Source organism: Neopelma chrysocephalum, unplaced genomic scaffold (genome assembly GCF_003984885.1).
Source record: "Neopelma chrysocephalum unplaced genomic scaffold, ASM398488v2 Primary Assembly neopelma1_323, whole genome shotgun sequence".
In the NCBI taxonomy this organism is placed as follows: Eukaryota; Metazoa; Chordata; class Aves; order Passeriformes; family Pipridae; genus Neopelma; species Neopelma chrysocephalum.
Genome location: NW_020897986.1, coordinates 1500038 through 1520664, shown reverse-complemented (window position 1 = coordinate 1520664; position 20627 = coordinate 1500038).

Sequence of the window (20627 nt, the reverse complement as noted above, 5' to 3'; positions counted from 1 at the left end):
GGTGGACTTTTTTCACAGAATTAAAGTTCATATTAACCCACATTACGTTCAAAGAGAAAAAAAATAATTAAGAGCCTGATCCTGCAGTCCCAATTTCTTTGAATCAAGAACTGCATGGTTTGGTCTTGATATAGTAACAGTTAATGTTATAGATTCTTGCATTCACCTTGAGCAATTATATGGTTTAAAGTTTATGCAGCAAATTATTAGGTTTGGCAATGACTCAGTTGTCAAGATTAGTTTTACACCAAATTGCTTGCAGATACCAAATGACAGGTTTTGTAATGAAAGGTTGCAATTATTTCTAATTTCTTCAATAGTAGTCACAAATCACTGATGCTGATTCTGCCATTTGTACGTGGCTTTCTAAAATAATATCCTGGCGTCTGCCTCACCAGTCTTTTATTCTGCTCACAAAATTGAATAAATCAGGTAAAGTTACAAGTGTGCAGGAGAAATTTTCAGATAATTTATTATCGAATGATCAGGGTGGATGTTCCGGGTTTGGGTTTTTTTTCAGCGTATTTGGTTCTAATTATTTATTTTCCCTTCCATGTGCACCCCCTCTCCTGAATGATCAGAGTGAACTGCAAAAATGGGTGATTAACAGTGTACAGTGTGACACTGGTGTGACTATTCTGCTCCTAGTTCTGCAGGTACCCAGCCCTGGCTGGGGGATCTGTGCTTTCTGTGCTATTCGATAGCAGAAGCACTTTCAGTCTTCCCAAGCTTCTGAAATTATTCAGTCCACAGAGGCTTATCACATTGCCAAGCTCATATAATCTCCTTATCACAGTCAGTCTCACACAAGTAACACCATGACTTACCCCTTATGCTGTCCTGGCCAATATGAATGTATTCTTTCCAAATAAAACAGCTTCTAATTGCCTAAGCCGTGTGAAAGCTCTCAACCACGTAGGTACGACTGCTATTACAAGTATTTAGTGGCTTTGTAACACCATGAGTATGGGAAAAAAAAAAAACCAAAAAAACCCCCAAAAAACAAAACCCAAACCAAAACAAACACATAAACCCCCCTCTGGTTTATTTTATGTTGTGTTTCAACAACTTGCTGCAACAGCCCTGTCTGCCACAGCACGAAGTGGGAGTGGAGCTTTCTGGTTGATGCTTTTGTTTATGGTGCATGTTTAACTGCATTTTACCAAGAGCAAAAGCACTGCCAGAGAAAGCACCTCAAATAACACAAACTATTCGTTTCATCAAACACTTGTTTTGTCTCATCTGAAGTTTTTGGTCAGGGTTGGAGCCCCTCTCATACAGAGACGGGCTGAAAGAGTTGGTGTTGTTCAGCCTGGGGAACAGAAGGCTCCAGGGAGACCTTTCAGCAGCTTTCCAGTGCCTGAAGGGACCTACAAGAAAGCTGGAGAGAGATTATTTACGAGGGCATGTGGTGACAGGACAAGAGGGAATGGCTTCAAACTGACAGAGAGTAGGGTTAGGTTTGACATTTGGAAGAAATTCTTCGCTGTGAGGGTGATGAGGCCCTGGAACAGGTTGCCCAGAGAATTTGTTGACCCCTAGAAACATTCAAGGCCAGGTTGGAAGGAGCTTTGAGCAACCTGGTCTAGTGGAAGGTGTCCCTGCCCATGGTAGGGGTTTGGAATTAGGTGATCCTTAAGGTCCCTTCCAACCCAAACAAGTCTATGATTTAGATATCCCGAGTTCTTTCATATTTTGGTTACTTGCAGGAAGTAGCACAACTAGAGACACTTGACACAATATTGTAGAGTTAAAGCAATATTTCACCTGGAGAACACACTCTGGGGGCTTTCATGCATGTTTTGAGTAGAATTTCCTCTTTTCTTGCCCAAAGGTTTTGTGATGGTGCCGGGCAGCCCCCAGAGATGGAATATTTGCATTGCATTTGTTTGCCCAGTACAGGTATTGTTCTAAATGAAAAGTAGAAGTGAAGACTGTTGCAAAAGCCTTCTCTCCTAAGTACTGCTCTATCATTCTGGCAACATGTATCAACATACAAAAAAATGTCTTTTTATTTTCCTTAAAAATTTGTTGCTGATAAACTACACCAATATTATCCTTCTATAAATTACAGTCATTTCCTTGGGTTCAAGCTTCTTTAACTTTCAAACAATCCTCAGATGAAGAATAATAGAAAATAAGCCAACAACAGTGAATGTTCAATAAAAAAGTTGACTCTTATCAGTCAGTTTGGTTTTTTTGTGCTCAGATTTTATATTTGCAAATATGGCTGTATTTGAAGAGGGAGAATATTATACTTTGAAACAAAGATTTTAATATTTTTTGATTGAAATAATTTGAAAAAAACTTTCATTTCAAGAAATGCTTTTTAGTTTATTTTATATGTACACTAAATATTTTCTCAGAAATTCACAGTTTTTCTGTTGAGAGGGAAAAAAATTTAGATCCTTATGTAAAAGAGTCGTAGAGTACAAAACCTAAAAATATATGTGACATGTTATTCGTCTGGGATGTAGTTTGTTCTCTCAGATTTGGGCTTCTCAGGGGGAATTCACCTAGAAGAAAGTCTGAGGCACTAAATTCCTTCCCATCTGTGGCCATCACTTATAAGCAAGTAAGACATCTCTGCTTTACCAGTCAGGCCTCGGTATCTGAGTTACGTTGTCAGAAAATCTGTCAGTACCCTAAAAATGACAGTGGTAGGCACTGATGACCAGACTGCAGCAAAACTTTTCTGAGGTGTGACAAAACCAGCAACATGTGCTAAACCTGGTAGTGTAAGCAATGTCCTGGCTATTTAGCACAACACGATGAATTTTTAGGAATGCATTACGGAATCTGACTCCACCTGATGGGAAAATAATCCCTTCTGCTACTTGGGAAGGGAGAGGGCAGCAAAGCATTTTAACAGAATATTTTGGCAAAGCAGCAACCTTATTTCTTCAGAAAAATTTTTTTTTTTTTGCTACAGTCTTGCAGTGGCAGTTTCACTCCATGGCACCTTGGTGCTAATATGGGATATGACATTAAATACAAAATAGGTAGGAAGACTTGCAATTGCTTGTGGGTGGGATATGTCTCCATGTATAGTCACACTAAGTCAGTATTACTGGGGTGATTCCAGCATTTTAGACCTCTGGTGTTTTGACTTTTTTTTTCTCTTTGCAAGGTGATTTCTGCTCTGTAATTGCACTTACATGTACTGTGTTCAAGCAGACAGATGCTGCTGATGGTCAGGATTGAGTCTATTTTTCACTGTAGTGCAAAGGGAATGATTTTATACTCGGGTAAAATCATTAAAAAAACCTTATTCATTGCCTTATGAATAAGGTTTAAAGCTGACCAGAGCTTTAAGTCCAGAGCTATGTTCTTTCTGTGCTGCTTAATTTCATTTTTGGGCAACTAAGTTGTTTTTAATTTCTCTCTGCAGTTTCAAAGAGTTGTTTTTAAAACTGTTCCTCTTCTAAGCTGCAGTAAATATGAGCAGTGGATGAAATAATATCTGTATGATTTTGAAAATGTATATAGTAATGAATAGAGATTTAATTATACTCAATGTAATTATTTTATTTTAATTACTTGCCGAATGTTACCTTAATTTTTGTCAGCTAGCTTTTGTGGTATCTGTTTGGGTCAGGCAGAAATACAGAGGTGTCAGAACAGAACAAAGCAGGAAGCTGACTGTGTCTCTTCCCATCCTTTTCTTGTGTGTAGGTTTAGTTCACAAGGGTGAACACCTGCCACGTGGCAGAACTGTAAATACTGCAGAATTTTGTCTCTTAAAGCTGGGTGGCTTCAAATACATTATTTTGTTTGAGATGTTCAGTGATAAGAAGACTATGTCCTTCCTAATGAGACTTCCTTTTAACACCTTTTGCTCATCTCCAGAAACACTACTCCCAAAGTATCAGACTTTTCTTTTCTTAATCCAGAGATATAAAGGCTTTCTGAAAGGCATGCAGCCTGCAATTAACTTTTTTCTTTACTTTTATATTTTTGTGGAAGAATCAAACTTTCTAACATACTCTTGACAGCCTGAGTCATTTGATGGGGTCCTTCAAGGTAAAAGGGTCATGAAGCATCACAGAAAAAGAGACTTCTTCAAAAACCCCAGATCTTAACCTTTGCTAGAACTACACTTCTTTTACTTCCTAAGAAGAAACATGTGCTTCAAAACGAAATATTTCTATCATATAGTAATAAAGTAGTGTCAAATAGGGAATGGGTGTAAAATTCCTCATAATTTCTGTTCCTTTTTAAAGTCTGCATTGGGGAATATGATTAGTACAAGGTCCATAACAAAAATGCTTTGATTTTTTTTTTTTGTACCCTATTCTTTGGTCTGTTTTCTTCTTCCCAAATCTCTTCCATGAGATACTGCTTGGGACTTTTGTTTAAGTAATACCCATAACGTCAAGAGAATTTGCAAAGGTGGACTTAATAGCACAGTTATTAAGGTCCACCAGATGCCAACTAAACTCCTGATAATGTGTCTGATTTCAGGCATCAAACCTTGCAGTCAGTCTGATGCTCCACTGTACCTCCAGCGGGAATGAAACGTCGATGCCATTGAGTGGGGATTGGCTGCATTGCTGTCACTGCTCAGACTCTGAGCTGATCATTATCAGCCATACTGTCTGCTGGCTTTTCAAGCAGGAGAGTGACAATTATGGAAGTTCTTTTATTGAAAGGGAAATGATAGAAAGAAAATCTCTATGACAACTATGGCAGCTTACCTGAGTGTGTTAATATACATATAAAGAACTATTGATAATTGTGTGAAATAATTTTACCCTTTAAATGGAAACTAAGGAGATGAAAATTGTACTAATCTATCATTAAAGGAAAATGAAACTTCAGGAGAATATATGACAGTTCCCCTAGCTCACTGTAGCCCTGTGGCACTTGTTAGGAACATTAATCAGGAAAGGCATAAGGATGTTGGTAACAATAGTCAGGTATGTGATAAGGTAATTGAGAGAACTGTCTAATGTGATTAGAAAACTAGCAGGTGACATGATGTTTATGGGCTAAGCAATGCCAAGGACCTCGACAGTAAGGTGAACAGACACACCCAGCACGAACTGGACACCAGCCTGTATTCTATAGTCAGGGTGGGTGAGTGGTGGGGAATGAAACGTGGCTCTCAAATGTGTGCTTCGTTTGAGAAATACAGAAATTAAGGTGATAGGTGACTTTCTGTGCTAAGCAATCTGTAAAGTAATACAGAACGGCTGAAACAAGGGGTCTGAAACTAAAATACTTCACTGTTAGTTCAACAATGACCTAATGGAAAAGTATCAGCAGTGAGCTGTGTCCTATCAGGCTGAGTTTTGGTTGTGAGGAAAAAACCTTGTTACTTGGTTTGACAGAGCACCACGAGAATTGTGTCGGGGTGAGGAGATTTAATGTTTCACATTCCACATTCCATAACGTTCACCCACAAAAATGGGTGAAAAACTGAGAAATTGGTGGTAAGACACAACTTTAATTCAGTGTGACAATGACAATTTTCCTTATCAAGTTGTTACAGAAGAAATAAAAGGCTCTGGTAAGAAGTGAGTACATAATAAGAAGCTGCTCACAAAGAAAACCCTTGCTTGGTTCATCCTTTGATTAATTTCAAATTAAATAGAAATATATCTCAGACTGTTTTTGAAGAAATTATTCAAAGACATCAAAGTAAAGAGCTATTCATTGGAGTCACTTGGACTGTAAAACTCAGAACCTGGAATTGCTCTCTACTTTTGGTTTAAAAATGTGTGAAATTTGCATCTTAAGCAAGAGGGTATAAATTTGTAAGGAAGGTTTTGAAGTCCAGTCCTGTGATGTTAAGATGGATAACCATCTGGAGGATTATGAAGAATAAAACTAGAACTTAGGAAAGAAGCCCATGAACGGAGGAAGAGATCTCTTGTGGGTAGGAAAACTGTCTGGTAAGTATGACATGACAAGTGCCAAAGTCAAGATGTTTTAGACTTGAGAAAGAAATTCAGTGTCAATCAATGGTAAATAGTTCCTTGTCTATATTTTTAAAGTGGAGAAGTTGGTGAGTGAAAGTGAGACTTGCATTTAATGTAAATGCAAGACTGAGGATAATCTAGTTTTGGCCAGACCAGTTGTGAGTTGGGTGGTGGTGGTGGGGTTGTCAAGGAAGCAACACAGTTCTTAATGAGAATAGAAAGTATGAAAATACAACCTTAGTAAAGCTAAAATAAAATGAAAACTTGGAAAGCATAACATACAAAGTTGGCAAGAACAAAAGAAGGAGAGAAAAACCCCTGAATATCTCTTAGAAAGGCTGTGAAACTATGGTTCCTGTAGTTCCTTTTTATTTTTAAAAGATCAGTAAAATTGTATATGGTGCCAAAAGCCAGTAGAATAAAAGTTTTAAGAAGTGTATGCGTGGAGGTGAGGATGGACTTAGGTAACTGTCTGTTGTTCAAGCTTTAATAGTATTCAGAACTTTAGAGAAGAAGTTAAATGAAGATATTTAAGATAAACAAAAAGTTCTGGAGGTTGATTTAAAATGGGATGGCACACACTGAATTTACCAAAGATAAATTATACCACATCTCTCTGAAAAATTAAATTCTTCATATAAAGGATTTTTTTTTATTTAAGCCTGGCTTCAATAAAAGAAGGAATAGAGGTAAATAAGAGAAAGTCTGTAAGGTAACTGAAGGATTCGAGAGAAATCTGAAAGTTCTAAAGTAGAAACTTTTAATTGGAAGTAGATTGGATGGAATTTTCTTTAAAGGCCACGTTTTAATCATTGCCATTTAATAACATTGGAATAAAAAGCAGGTACAGCATAATTAAATTATTTCAAAGCCACCAATTATGAAGTCATTGTTATTAAGATATTAGCTTCATAAAGAACAATTTGGTGACTGAGGATACTGGAAATGGGAAGTCATTTAATGCTACAAAGCACGACGCTATGCTTTTAAAAACTAGTCATAAGGATTTCTTTTGGAAGATCTGAGCTAATCAATTGGAAGTGACAACAAAAAGAATACATTAGCAGATCACAGGATGAGGGTGAGATACCACTGTGATGTGGGTTGTTGAAAAAAGCAATAGTTTGATGCCCCTGGAGAAGTATTCCCAAAAGGGACAGCAAACTACTAAGGTCATATATGTGACAGTGCTACATGTCATCTAAATTATTGCATGCTGTTCTTGCCCCTGTTTCAGCAATGTGGTTCCAAATGAAAGAGGTGTAGGAAAAGGCTGCAAGGATTATCTATGGGATGGAGAACCTCTCTGCTGAAAGGAGACTCAGACAGCCTGGTGTGTTTAGCCCAGCAAAGGGAAGCTGTGAGAGAGCTCACTTGCTCTTTACAAGTTAAAGTGAACACCAGGCAAAACAGCTGCTTGAAAGAAGAGAAAATATTGGCACAAGGACAAATTGTGGATCACCTGGTCTGAGATGCATACATTTGGGCTGGAAATGAGGAGATCTCCAAGGACTGGAGAATGGAGATGCCAGAAACGCTGTCTGATGGTAGAAGTGGGAGAGAGATGCCAAGGTACTGTTAAGATGAAGTATGATTAATTTATAGACCAGATTGTATGATGATGTGGCTTGCGATAGCAGGCAATTAATTTTGATTTAGGAGGTTCCTTCCCACCCTGTGTTTGGGATTCATTAAAAGGTCTTTCCACCTGTCTCAGACTGCGTGTGGAACGTGATGGCATGGCACTGAGAGAGCACCAGCAATGTCATTTTCAACTGTCATAAAATCAGGGGATACACCAGTTGACATTGTTCAAGATCCTGTGACTGTTTTCTTGAGTTCTTTCTTGCTTCAAAGCTTGTGGCTTTGCTAGCCTGCTGGTTTTGTATCTACCTTCTGGCTCTTGCAGTTTTGCTGTGCCAGTGCAGGTCTAAGAATTTGGCCCATTCTGGCCTTCCTCACTGGGGAGCAGGTCTGAAATCCCTCACTCTGCTCAGGCTGTGAGGTTGTATCATACAACTTTCCTAACGCCTCTGGCACTGCAGGAGTGGATGTGGGAGTCAGAGGGAAAGGAATAAAGGGCTCTCGAGCTTCACCAGTCAATGCAAGGTGGGGCATCCCTTTTGGGAACCACGGGCAGGCAGTTCTGTGGCTCCTTCTGAGGCACGCTGAGGCTCAAGTCTGGCATGAAAAGTGGTCCCAGATTGTGTTGCTGATTCATTTTTGCAGCTTTCTTCTGGTAAGCTTTTGGTTTTTCTGCAGCTGCAGGGTGGTAGGAACCTGGGTAAGCATTAATTCACCCTGCTGCTGTGCATTAGTACGCAGGGGCTGCATCCCCATTCTGAAATATATATGCCTTAATGAATGAAGTTACATTTATACAAAAACTGAAAAAAGTATAAGTGAATATATCTCACACAAATGACAACTAATTTTCGGTAAATTAAAAATGCGTGTGCTGATGGTAGGGTATTAACACAGATGCTCCAGCCTCAAAGGGAAAAAAAACCCAAAAAACCCCAAAACATGGAGAAATGAGATATGAAGGATAATCTGGGGTGTTTTTTAGGGTTTTTTAGAGGGTTGAATATTTATGGTGAGAATTGGATCTATAGTGGGATTTGTGTGGTAGAGTAAGAGTTAGATACTGCCTGCAAAAACCCATGCAGCTGGATTGTTTGTCGATGTATCTTTGTAAGAAATCTTTAAAATAAGGAACCTATCTACCAGAAAGTCTTTTCATGTTTCTTTGTATGGAATTGTCATGAAGCTTTGACTCTAGATAAGGGAATTATAATGAAATAAAGGAAACATTGTTTAGTTGTCAAAACGAATTTGAAGTGTGACATGTGTGGGAAGAAAGAAACCACAGAAAATTGGATATTGGCTCCTTGAAATTTACGTATGTAATGTGATGACTGTGAATTGTCTAAAAGAATCTAACCCTTTATGGTTGGTGGAATCAACTCTTTTATTGACCTTTCCGTTTTTAAGTTTTAAAGACTATTAATATTAATGACACATAAACAAATACTGCAGGAAAAAAAAAAGCTTAAGAGGCATTTCTTTGTAATTAACTTGATATTTTGCTTTTGTCAAGGTTTATTATCATTCTTGCTCAAATTTGCTAGTAAGTGAAACCATCTTTTTCAATCTACACAAAATATTGGGTTTACTTAGATGACTAAGATTCACTTTTATACAAATAAGAACCAGTCACACACCCTGTCTGTGAATAAGCAATCAAATATTTTGCTGTGACAATATCTAATGACATTCTGCTAATTACTAATCAATAACCTTCACAAGTATGTAATGTTCAAGTATAAAGGAATATACAGAAATATATTCTCTGTCGCTTAGGCACAGATTTATATATAAAAAGAGTCAAATGATGAATGAGCATGTTTTAAAATACAGGTACAAATTTAAGGCATCGTGCTTATCTTCTAATAGCCAAGAATTTGCATAACCAGGATCATATCAGCTTCACAAGAAATTAATTAGAATGGTATCAACTTCAGAGGAAATGTATGGAATCCTGATGTCAGCTTTGACAGCTGTAGAACGGGGAACTACCTCAATCTTTTGGTTTTGATGTGCCTTTATAGAGAATACGAGAGTATGCAATAATGACAGTGAAAATGAGCTTCTGCAAGACAACTTGTTCTCTCAGTAATCTTGTTCAGTTCTGTATAAGACATCAGTAAATTTTTAAGTTTCTTTCAAATTCTCTAAGGCCTTTATAAAATGGTTCAGGAATATGCACATATGTTTATGTTGACAAGGCTGAGAATCTGAAGTGAGGTGGATGAGGGTCTGTGCTGTGATAGAGATAGCACTGTATGGCCAAAGCAAATATAATTTGATGATTTTTTTGCCGTTTTATGCTCAAAAATTACACTTGAAAACTAGGATCAGCATTACGTTCCTTCACAGATGGCAGTCAGAAGTAAAATTTTCCTTTTCCAAATGGGTTCACAGGGAAAATTTACTAATACCAAGTGATCGCTACGTGGGGGGGAGGCCTGACTAGTTGGCAGCAGGCAATGTGTCACCAGTTAGATGCTGCTGGAAGCTGGTAGTGACTGAAGCAGTCATTCTCTGAGAGCTGACAGTCGTGTAAACCAAGTTCATGCTTCGTTCAACTCTTACTTGACAAATGCCTCGAATTCCAGGCTCTGCTGTGGTGGTTGTCACCGACCAAAATGCCTCTCTCAGTAATCTCGCGCTGAAATTCAAGACTGAGCGAATTACAGGGACTTAAATGTTCCTTTGCTGCTATACTTGTGGTGTCCCTCCTCTCTGCAACTGAAAGCACCCATATGGATTTATAAAGACTCGTGGAATTCGAGCTCTAGTTCTACTAGACTTGTGGTAGGGTCTCTCCCTTTGTGCTTCTCTGTGTAATTTTCTTTCTTGTGCTTTCTTAATGTAGGGTCACTGGAGATGTCCATGAGACTCCGTGGGTTTGCAGGAGCAGGACTCCAAGTGAGCTGTGGGCCAGGCTGACAGAAGGATCTGCCTCCAGGCATGGTCTGAGGGAGAAAGGTCTTTCCCTCTGCTGTGCTCGCTCATGGGGGGAAATAATCTGCTGCCTCCTTAGTGATTATAGAACCCACCACCCACACAGACACCCCTTCTTCCTATACTAGGAGGTGACTGAAATGTTAAAGAAAAGCTTAAATTCATTTCTTTCAGCCAGCCCTATGCCTTATCTGCATGAGGAAATGTGAAACGGCAGCTATAATCCCCTCTCTCCAGGTGTGCATTCACATGAAATGAAATGATGCCATGCAAGTGCATGGCCTCTGCAGGGAAATCCAGGGGACAGACCAGAAAAAAAAACCCAGGGCCCTTGCAGAAATAACGAAGAACTTACCCTAATACTGTGGGAAATGTTTCAGCAGCAGCAATGTTTGTATTTAAACAGCAGTTTACAAAGTCAGTTCAGCGAATCAAAACTCTAGTGAAAGGAAGGGTTCAGTAAACATTCCTTTTTTATCGGATGTCTGATATTTTGAGGTAATTAAAAATAATTTGGAACACAACGCGTTACCAGTGAGCGGAGCCTGTTCAGGAAGACCTACGGTTGGCAGTGAGTCTGAGGATGTGATTCCTAAAAAGCCCTTTCACACCCCCCAGCTCTTTCCCCCTTCCTCTCCCTTGTGCCTGGATGCAGCAGTGATTGCAGCACAGCCGAGGCAGGCAGGGCCCCGCTTCTGCTCTCTGTAAAAGCTAAAGTAGTTCCACGTACTTTAATTATGTCAACCCTGATTTACGGTGTCACAACTGAGCTTGTAATCTGGCTCTGAAATAATAAATTGATGCAGACTTGAGTGAAAAAAGGTCTTGTGTAAAATCAGGAAAATGCTTTTGTTAAAGGAGAACGGTGAGGTTTTTGTTTTTCATTTCAGTTTGGCTTTTTGATCTCTGGTAAGAAATTGTTTTTTTTTGGTCAGATCTGTTTGTCACATCAGAGTCAAATAAGAAGAATATACAGTAAATAATATTTTGGGCTTTGTGGAACCAAGTGTGCTGTTTGTACCAGTGAAATGCTTGCCTTTTTCAACATGTCAGGCCACTTCTGATCCACTTGTGTTGGCATCATTATATTGGGGTAGGAAGTAGTCATTTATTTATTCCCTTTTGGCATCCATAGGATTTAGAGATGAGCCATTGCCCTTCTGGATACATAATCCAATTCTGATGCCTTTGTTTTTTCCAGTAAAACATCAATAATTTGATATGCTTCTATTGTCTAAAGCAGTTTTGTCTTGATGAAAGACATTTTAAGTGGGCAGCGTTTCAGAACAAAATTTCTCTTATGTAGCTTGTCATTACGTGTATAATACGTAGGTAAATCTTATCTGTTAAATTAATGAGAATGTGGGGAGAAGGAAATATTTTTGATCAGCGGTAACCAAACTCTGAGAACGGGGAGGAAAAAAGATGTGCAAAGAGCTTCAAAATACAGCACGGCATTGTTTGCAAAAAGCCTGCTGTTTCCTTTATGTCTGACTGATCCGTGCCAGAAGCCCTCTTGAATTTCTACAAGAATAGAGCTTCAGATCATCTGCATTCAGTGCCAGAGTCATGGCCCTGGAACCGATAATTGCCTCTGACAGGATTTAATTACCTTCTCCAGGACCTTTTCTCTGTTTGATTGGAGACCACCCCCTGCCTCCGATCAAATCAGACAGTAATAACACGCCGTGGCGCCGGAGCCAATCCCGCGCGCGGCCGGCGCGGTGACCTTGCCGATCCGGCGGCGATTGGCGGCGTTGGGCCTTGGCGGTGGCCGTGGGCAGCCGTCACCGGCCACCGGAGAGCGGCGTCAGCGCTAATGGAGTCTGTCAGCGTGCGAGGCCCCGGCTGCGCCCGGAGCGTGGTGGAGCAGCCGGGAGCCGGGGCCACGGAGCTGCCGCAAGGCCCCGAGGACGCCCAGGCCCGAGGCCTTCGCGGTGGCCGGTGGCCACTTGGCACCGACCGACCAGGCCCGAGGCCTTCGCCGTGGCCGGTGGCCACTTGGCACCGACCGACCGGGTGGTTTCAGGGGAAGTCTTCCCGCGCTCCCCCTCGGAAATAAAGCAGGGTGAATTTCCCGTGCTGAAGCCCACCCAGTGTCTTGTCAGGTGGATGGAGAGCGTCGCTGCTTGGTATGCATCGCTCTGCCCCTCTTCGTAATATTAATTTGACACGTGCAATTGCTACATCCTCATATATCCTCACCATACCCTCATTTTATCAGGCATTGGAACGGCCTACCCAGAGAGGTGGTGGATTCACCATCCCTGGAGGTTTTTAAAAAGAGATTGGACGTGGCCCTTAGTGCCATGATATAGTAATTGGAGTTGGATCAGGGGTTGGACTTGATGATCTTGGAGGTCTTTTCCAACCCAACCTATTCTATGATTCTATGATTTTTTCAAGAAAGCAAACTGTATTCCTGTGGCAGTGGGCTTTTGGAGACCTAATGCTTTCGAGGTGAAATAGCAACAGGGCTTACGAGTGTTGTGGTTTTAAGCAAATTTTTTTTTTCATTCGCAGAAATTAAGCAAAATCTTCTGCCTGCACCTCATTTACCTGCTGGATGTCTTGATGGCGTTACTGCTTTGAGAGTTTAACTGGCCGGGGTTCAGCCATAAGGCGTGTGGAGCAGCCAGGAGTCAACAGATAGTCTTTGTTTTGAACAAAATAGGTTGTTTTGGTTCGAAGTTATGTGGGTCTGGGTGCAGGTAAAGAGCTTGTCCCTGCTCCAGTGAAGCCAGTGGCCACTCTCCACCTGGAGCAGGGACAGGTCCAAGCTTATTTAGCGCTGTAACTGCTGCTTTATCTATTTTCACCTGGAAGGGAGAGATGCGAATGCCAGGTAGCGAAGTGGAGGGTGGGGGTGATTTGATGTCATGGTAACTTCTCCGACTCTCTGTACAGCTGTACACACAACCCAGCGCTGCTGCAGGCGGTGCCTCTCCCTCCCAGCACCTCAGGCAGCAGCGGGGGGGCCGATGCCATTCTTCCCACTGAGAAGAGCAGCGGGTACCCTGGTGAGTGCCTTGTCACAGTGTTGCCCATTCCAGTTTGAAAGGCCTACTGGGACAAACGGGAAAAAGGCTCCCAAGCAGCGCTGCAGAAGCAGTGTTGCTCAGAGAAGCAGAAGCACAGGAGTGTGGGGGAGCTTGTTCACTTCTGTGTTCCATAATCTACCCCTCTGTGCAAACGCCCTGTCTTCATTTTGCCAGTTACCCCGTTGTACCCCTTTCCTAAGCTGCATCCAAGATGTTTCCATACGCTCTAAACAGGAATAACAGAGGTAGAAGGCTCTCCTATCTGAAGGCTAATAAACTTCAATAGGATAGCATTGTTTGGTGAAAATAAGTAAATAAGTTGTGTTTCTACAAGGCAGCAGATAACGATGTGTGTGTGACCGGTCTAACCAAAGGCCAGTTTAGTTGAGAGTTATTTCAGCCTTCTGTGGATGGTGTAGCAACACAGCAGTCTCTGAGGTGAAAGACATTAGAAAGAAAAAGGTGGATGTGTGATTTTTTTCAAATTTTCTTTCAAACCTCTGCTAGCATCCAGCACAGCATGCAGACTGCTTCTGTAGCCTGAGACACTGCACAAATGCTCCTAACTGTGGTGCCAAAGCTCGTCCCTCTTCTCCAAGCAAAGTACTGAAAGGATCAAATACACAGTGAACTGTTCTGAGCTCAGGTCCCCACAGAAACATGAAGGGAAAATCCACTAACTCTGACTCTGTAAAAGTTTTAATTTCCAGAATGGACAAAAACACTCAATTTTTTTCTTATTTCTACTAGTAACAGGATAAAACAGAGCGAGAGTGTGTGTGGGTGTTGGGGGAGGGCAGCTGGAATCTGAGGCAAGTAGCATTTTATTTTTTTTCATTTGCCCAGACAGATTCCACTGTGAACATGTAATGGTTTTCACTGAGGCACTGTGTTATTTTAAGGTAAATCTGCTGACTTCAGAATGCATAATCAGCTTCATGATCGTAATAAATTATATCACAGTCATCTCTGGTGGGAAAAATGGAAGGAAATGCACAAAGCAAAGAGTGCCAGGACAGCTTGCTGGTTAGGATGCTAGCCTAGAAACCATTTCTTTCTTGCTTTTTTAAGGGAATAATTTCAAAAGCATCTAGGTCAATTAAAAGCTCATTCTGAAAGCATTGCAGGCACTCGGAATTTAAGTCTCTCCAAAAGATATTTTTGAAAACGTCGCTGCGGTTCAGTTCCACGGCTGTAAATTGGGAATTGAGGTACTTCTTGCAAAGGTGATGTGTGAATAAAATATATCTGAAAGAAACTGGAACAAAATAGAAGCTCTCTAAGGAACCTGGGCTAGGCAGACAGCCTGCACAGGCTGTGGTATTGAGAACATTTATTCACCAGCAGTCATGGCTCAGGCAGCTCGGGCATCTATCCCCCCTCCTGGCGGGTTGTTCCCAGCTCCTGCCTTTGCTGCCACAACTGTTTGCACAGCAGCACAGTGAACTGGATCAAGGAACAGATTCAGCTGTTAAAAGATAAAATATATGCTGACTACATGGCAACACAAGCCACTGTGCCAGCCAAAACACTGGTTGGCACGTGGGGCAGAAAGAAGCCTGGGAGAAAGGAGGATGGGAGCTACTTAAGCAACCTGCTACCAAATGCAAAATCCCAGTCTATTTTTATTTATTCAGGTACTTTAAATGTTAATCTAGAACAGTAAAGCTTTTGCTCTAGCGTGCAAAAAGGGTTGACCATGGTCTGGTGTGACAACTTGAAGATTTTTGTCATTGATTTCTGTACAATCAAAACTGGGTCTCTGATTTATATATTAAAGAATAGAAGTAAAATGAAACAAAATTTGTAGCCCATGAAATAGATGATTTAGGAGTCATACTGTCAACTGTATATTTTATTTTTCTGAAGAATATAATAGAAAACATACAAATGGAATGCTGCCTTCAAAAAAAAAAGACAGCTGTAATTTTTTTATAACTTTTCTTAGAAGCTTGTATTCTATGTCTTTTCTACTGTTATTTTTTAATGATCACTGCCTAATTCTGAGATAAATCATTGTTGCATTACTCTTTTATGTTTGAGATAAAGATACTCACACTTTAGGTTTGTCTTTCCAGGCTTCAGTGGCGGTATACTAAAGATGAATTTCATCTATTCCATGTGACACAGGTTGTTTAACAGGAAAATGTTTTTATTAGAAGAACTGGGTTAAGGGTCCATCTGGAACCAATTGAATTCTCTAATGGCCTAACCCTCTATTTCTAGAGGGAGAGAGGAGAAAAAAGCAGAGAGGAAATTCAGGCTAACAGTGTAGTTCTACAGTGTGAATTTAAGAACTTTCCCCTCTGCTTCCCCCAGCCTCATGTTCCTGTTCTCTTGCTGTAATTTGCCACGTCTTCAGCTTTGTACATACAGCTATTTCCATGACTTGCTGTAAATTATACTGTTCAAATAACTGCTGTTAAAAGTCATCATCAAAAAAGGATGGGGGAGCACTTAAATAGGGCAAATGAGGGAAGAGTAAATTGTGCTCTGAGAAAGGAAATGAATGTGGGTCTGAGGGAAGCCCAGGGCCTCCTCAAGCCATTGTCACTCGAGGCAGTCATCACTTGAGCCCATATGCCATATAATTACAGGCTCAGTCATAGACTTGGGTGATCACAGCCCTCTTTAGACTAGCAAAGTATCACTGCACCTCCCAGGGCTGCATGCAAAGGTTTTATCAATACGTGAAGTACTATAAAAATGGAATACTGCAGCCTGATTCAAAGTCCAGTGATGATCCCAGATATCTTTCTGTTATTCCAAGTGGCTTTTGCTGAGCTGAAAAGGAAAAAAAAACAAAACAAAACAACAGAAGCCAAAACATTTGCAATAACATTTCTTTAGAAAGGACTTCATGTCAAAAAGGCATTGAGGCAGCAATTTTCCTGATGTTATGTTGTTTATAAACCCAGAATTTAGCCTATTCTCATGTTCAGGCACAATGTTAAGCAATTTCTTTCTCAAATGCAGACAGCCTGTAAGACAGCACATGCTTGCTGCTTGTCCAGAACAAAAAGGGCTACAGTACACACATTAATATATTCCCTGGGATTCTCAATTTTTTTTGGTTGCTTTGCTTCTTATCACTGTATTTATCTCTGCTGTTTTAGCAGCATAAAATACCTTTGTCCAAACTGCCTTAAAATTTTGTTAGTAAGTGATACAGAAAAAAAGTCTCCCAAAAGAAATTACTTTTCCTCTTTCAAGTTGATCATTGCAAACATTTTATTTCTAAGTCACGTTGCATTATTATCTCGTATCAGGGGGGACTGATAGCAAAATGCAGTAAAAGAACATAATGTTGTTAATAGAAATAAACAACTGTGAAGTCTGAAGCTGTGAATTTTGTGTAGCTTGTGCTTCTTATCACCACATCTCTGGCAGAAACAGTATATATAGGGTATAGCATGGTTAGAGGGAATGAGCACAAAAAGTGTTGATTGTAAAATATTGGCAAATGTATTCATGTGTGTGTTTGGGGAGGAGACAACTGTGCAGTTCACTCCTAACCCCATCTGCCTAAGTGTACTGCACAGTTATTTGAAAAACCTTACAAAAAAAGATAAAATCCTAAGTGCAAGGAGCCTAAAAATGCACCCGTATTGAGGAACTGTAGCCAATTGATTATTCAGCTGGCAAAATGGAAATTTCAAGTTGCATAGACAGCTAATTGTGGCCTGCCTATGGAATGACAGGTCTATAATTTTTAGTTTTGTGCACATTCAAAGCCAGTCACCTTGACACTTAACAGTCCATTATCTGCCGGCCACCGACCATATGATGGTATTCAAAGAGTGACAGGTCTTTTCCATTACAGAATGATAAAACGCACTATACTTTATTTGGATAAAGCTGTCTTCACAGACAGCACAAACCAAGTGCTTATCTGATCCTTGCACACAACAATGACACTGGCACACCTTTTACTCCACAGGGTTAACCTGGGTGTTTTTTCTGTCACTGTTCTTTAGGGATAAAGGTGAGTGAAATGAGTGAAATTGGTATCCCCAGTATTGTTTTCTAAAACAACAGACAAGCTGGCGTTCATATCTATGATTTCTTTCAGTATTAAATAAGACAGATTGCAGTAAGCATTGGGACACAGGTCATGCAACTACATGATTCATAATCTAGGGAGGAATGGTTGGTTTTTTATAAAAGAGATTGTTGTGTTTTCAGCATGAATACAGAGCGAGGTCAAGAAACATGTCCCAGGATACTTTCTATCAAATAACAAAAAAACAACAAGCCAACACAAATCAGGCTGAGACCTGGCATTTGATTCAAACTTAGACAAGGAGCTGGATGCAGCCAGGGACTTTTCTGCACCTTCCCTGGGCGTGGTAAATGTGTCTGTGGCTCTGTCCCTGGCCTGCAAAAGAGGCTGAGACTTGGGGACTATTTCTTTCTTTGGGAAAAACACAGCTTGAGGAGCAGACAGCACTTGGAGGTTGTTCTTCTGGTTAGGGTGTTCCCAGCCCTGGCATATCTTCCCATGCAATCCAGGGAGGGCAGGGAAGTGGTGCTTCTGAACAAAACCTCAAGCCACAGTAGGCAGAGGGAGTCTCTTCCTTCTCCCTTGCTGTGCAGGGAAAGCCATACCTTCAACCACCACAAACAATTTGAGCACAGGAGCCTGCAGTTTTCTGGAGCCTGATGGGAGCTGGGCCCCCTTGAAAGTCATGAACTCTGTTCTGGCCTCAGCACCAGTTTCTGTGCCAAACCGTTCCCAGCGAATTTTATTTATTTATTTCTAAATGTCATTTTTTTACTTGGGAATTTTGAATGTGCCTTTTGAATAACTATTTTTAAACTATTCTTGAAGTTTTAACAAGAGTCAGCGTTGTTTTTCTTCGCCAGCAGGGCCTGTTCCAGCTCCCAGGGACATTAGTGGAAAGATGCTCACTGATTCCTTGTGTGCTGGAGAAAGGGCTGTAGGATTAACCATGCAGGGATAAGGTTTTGCAACACATCAACAGTTAATTTTGAAGTGATCTTAAAATGATAAAAATCCTGTGAAGGATCTCAAGCAATTTTCTTGAGCACCTAAAGTGAGCAACAGTGACTTCTGACACCGGAAAAAACGATTTGTGGATTTTCCAAATGAGACACAGCTGCCATTTCGGCGTTAAGTGCTGTTCTTTTAGGTCCTTGCTTATTCAGTAATGAGTGATGATAAATCTACAATTTTTTGGTGATTTTTTTTTTTTGCCTATAAGAAATGTACTTTGTATACAAACCTTCTATCTTCTCGTATGTACAGTATACTACAAGTATTTATAGGTCTGTAGAAAAGGCTAATGAACAGAGCAGACTCTGAAGAGAACAGTCATGAGACTTCATTTGTTCCCTACATGCTGCAATAATACTAATACACCTTTTACTCCACAGAATGGCTTGTACTTGGGGAATTGTGTTTCATCCAATTTTCTTGCAAATAATGAACAAGTTCCCCCAGGTTTATTGGCACTGTCTTGTGCACACTTTTTTGGTGTAAATTATTTATTCTACTAATTTAACAGCAAACAGTCCTGGATAGTGAGCTTAGTGAGGCAATTTCATACATATTGGTTGTAGGTTAATTATTTAGGGATTGAGATATCTCTGGTAATGCCAAATAAGTACAGACCTAATCAGAGAAAGCAATTGAATGTGTCTAGGTTTTCCAAATCTCGGATCATGCAACCACTGCTTGATGGTCATTAAGTTTGGTGTTTTATTGCAAAAAACCACAAATGTGTTTTGAGATAACACACAAGTTAACCCTTAGATTTCCCACCATTTCCCAGGAGATGGACTCTTTGGTCCCTATGAGCCAGCTAATCAGAATGTTCAGATCCACATTTTCTGTTATTCTGGAAATGGAGATGGTTAAGGATGTTTTTGGATATGTGGCTTGTGGGATAGCTTAAATATTTGGAGGCTGTAGAAATGTGAATGCTGAAGAATCAACAGATGAACCATATTTAGGACTACAATAATACCTCTTCTGCTGATATTTTTAAAAAAAGGTGATGTGCAGACACACAATGGAGGTAGCTTAACTGCTATAATTGTCACTGCTTTATTTTTATAGAGAGATTTTGATGCTAATCATTTGAAGAGCATGAAACATCTCAAGTCCTGTCTAGCATCAGTATCCAGTGTCAGTTTAATGGGTACTGTGTAATTTTTTTAAATCAATGAGGAAAACATTTTATCGGTATGAGGGTTTTTTTCAGCTGACATGCAATAAGTTGGGTGATTCATTCAAGTGAAGCATAAGCTCTGAGTAGAGCCTGGGAAAACAAAGTATGAAAAGCAGAGTGAAGAGAAAGCTGTGAGCAGTGCTTGGTGTGGATAACATGTTGTTGTTGATGCATAGTTGTTTCCATTCAGTCATCTTTATTTTTACAGCAAAATTACTGCTCTAGACTCTGCTATGCCTGACTCCTTAAACAGCACTCAAAGCCCAGGTCTTTATCTTATGACCATGTTCTAGCACCTCTTCAGTAGCAGTTTGAAGGTGTTTTATTTTTTAAGATCCCCAGTGGGATCTTAAAATGCTATGCAGGCTGTTTGTTTTGATAGGCTTTGTTTTTATTTTCTCTTTATGTTTGTTTTGGGGTGTTTTGTTTTCATTTGTGTTTAATCCACACGTGGGTTCTTTTTTAATGTTAAATTTAAAACAAGCTGCAGATGGTGGGGAAGATCTGAGATGATCTCTTTTTTTTTTTTTCCCCAAGGCAGTTAATTTCTCAGTTTTAGGTCAGCCTTCATAGAAGTGCTTGTTCCCTTACAGATGAGCTCTACCTCCTGTTTTGCTGGAGGAATAAGTAGTTCAGTGCAAAGCTTTAGGATTCCTAGGTTTTCCAGTGTAGAGAGTAGAGGATACAATGGTAAAAGCATGCTTGTTTGCATTGGTGAAGGGATATACTGAAGCACTCTGCACTAATTGGATTTTCTTCAGCACGAAAGCCTTTGTGCCAGATGTGTTGCACTGGTAAGAGAGATGAGTGACTGAAGCCAGATCATTAACAAAAAGCTGGCTAAGATGGAGTCACTTAACAGCAGAATGAGGGAAGCCCCACCCATTGCCATCCTGCTTGCAAGAATTTCAAGGGTGCAACTAAATGTGTTTCCCAATTCA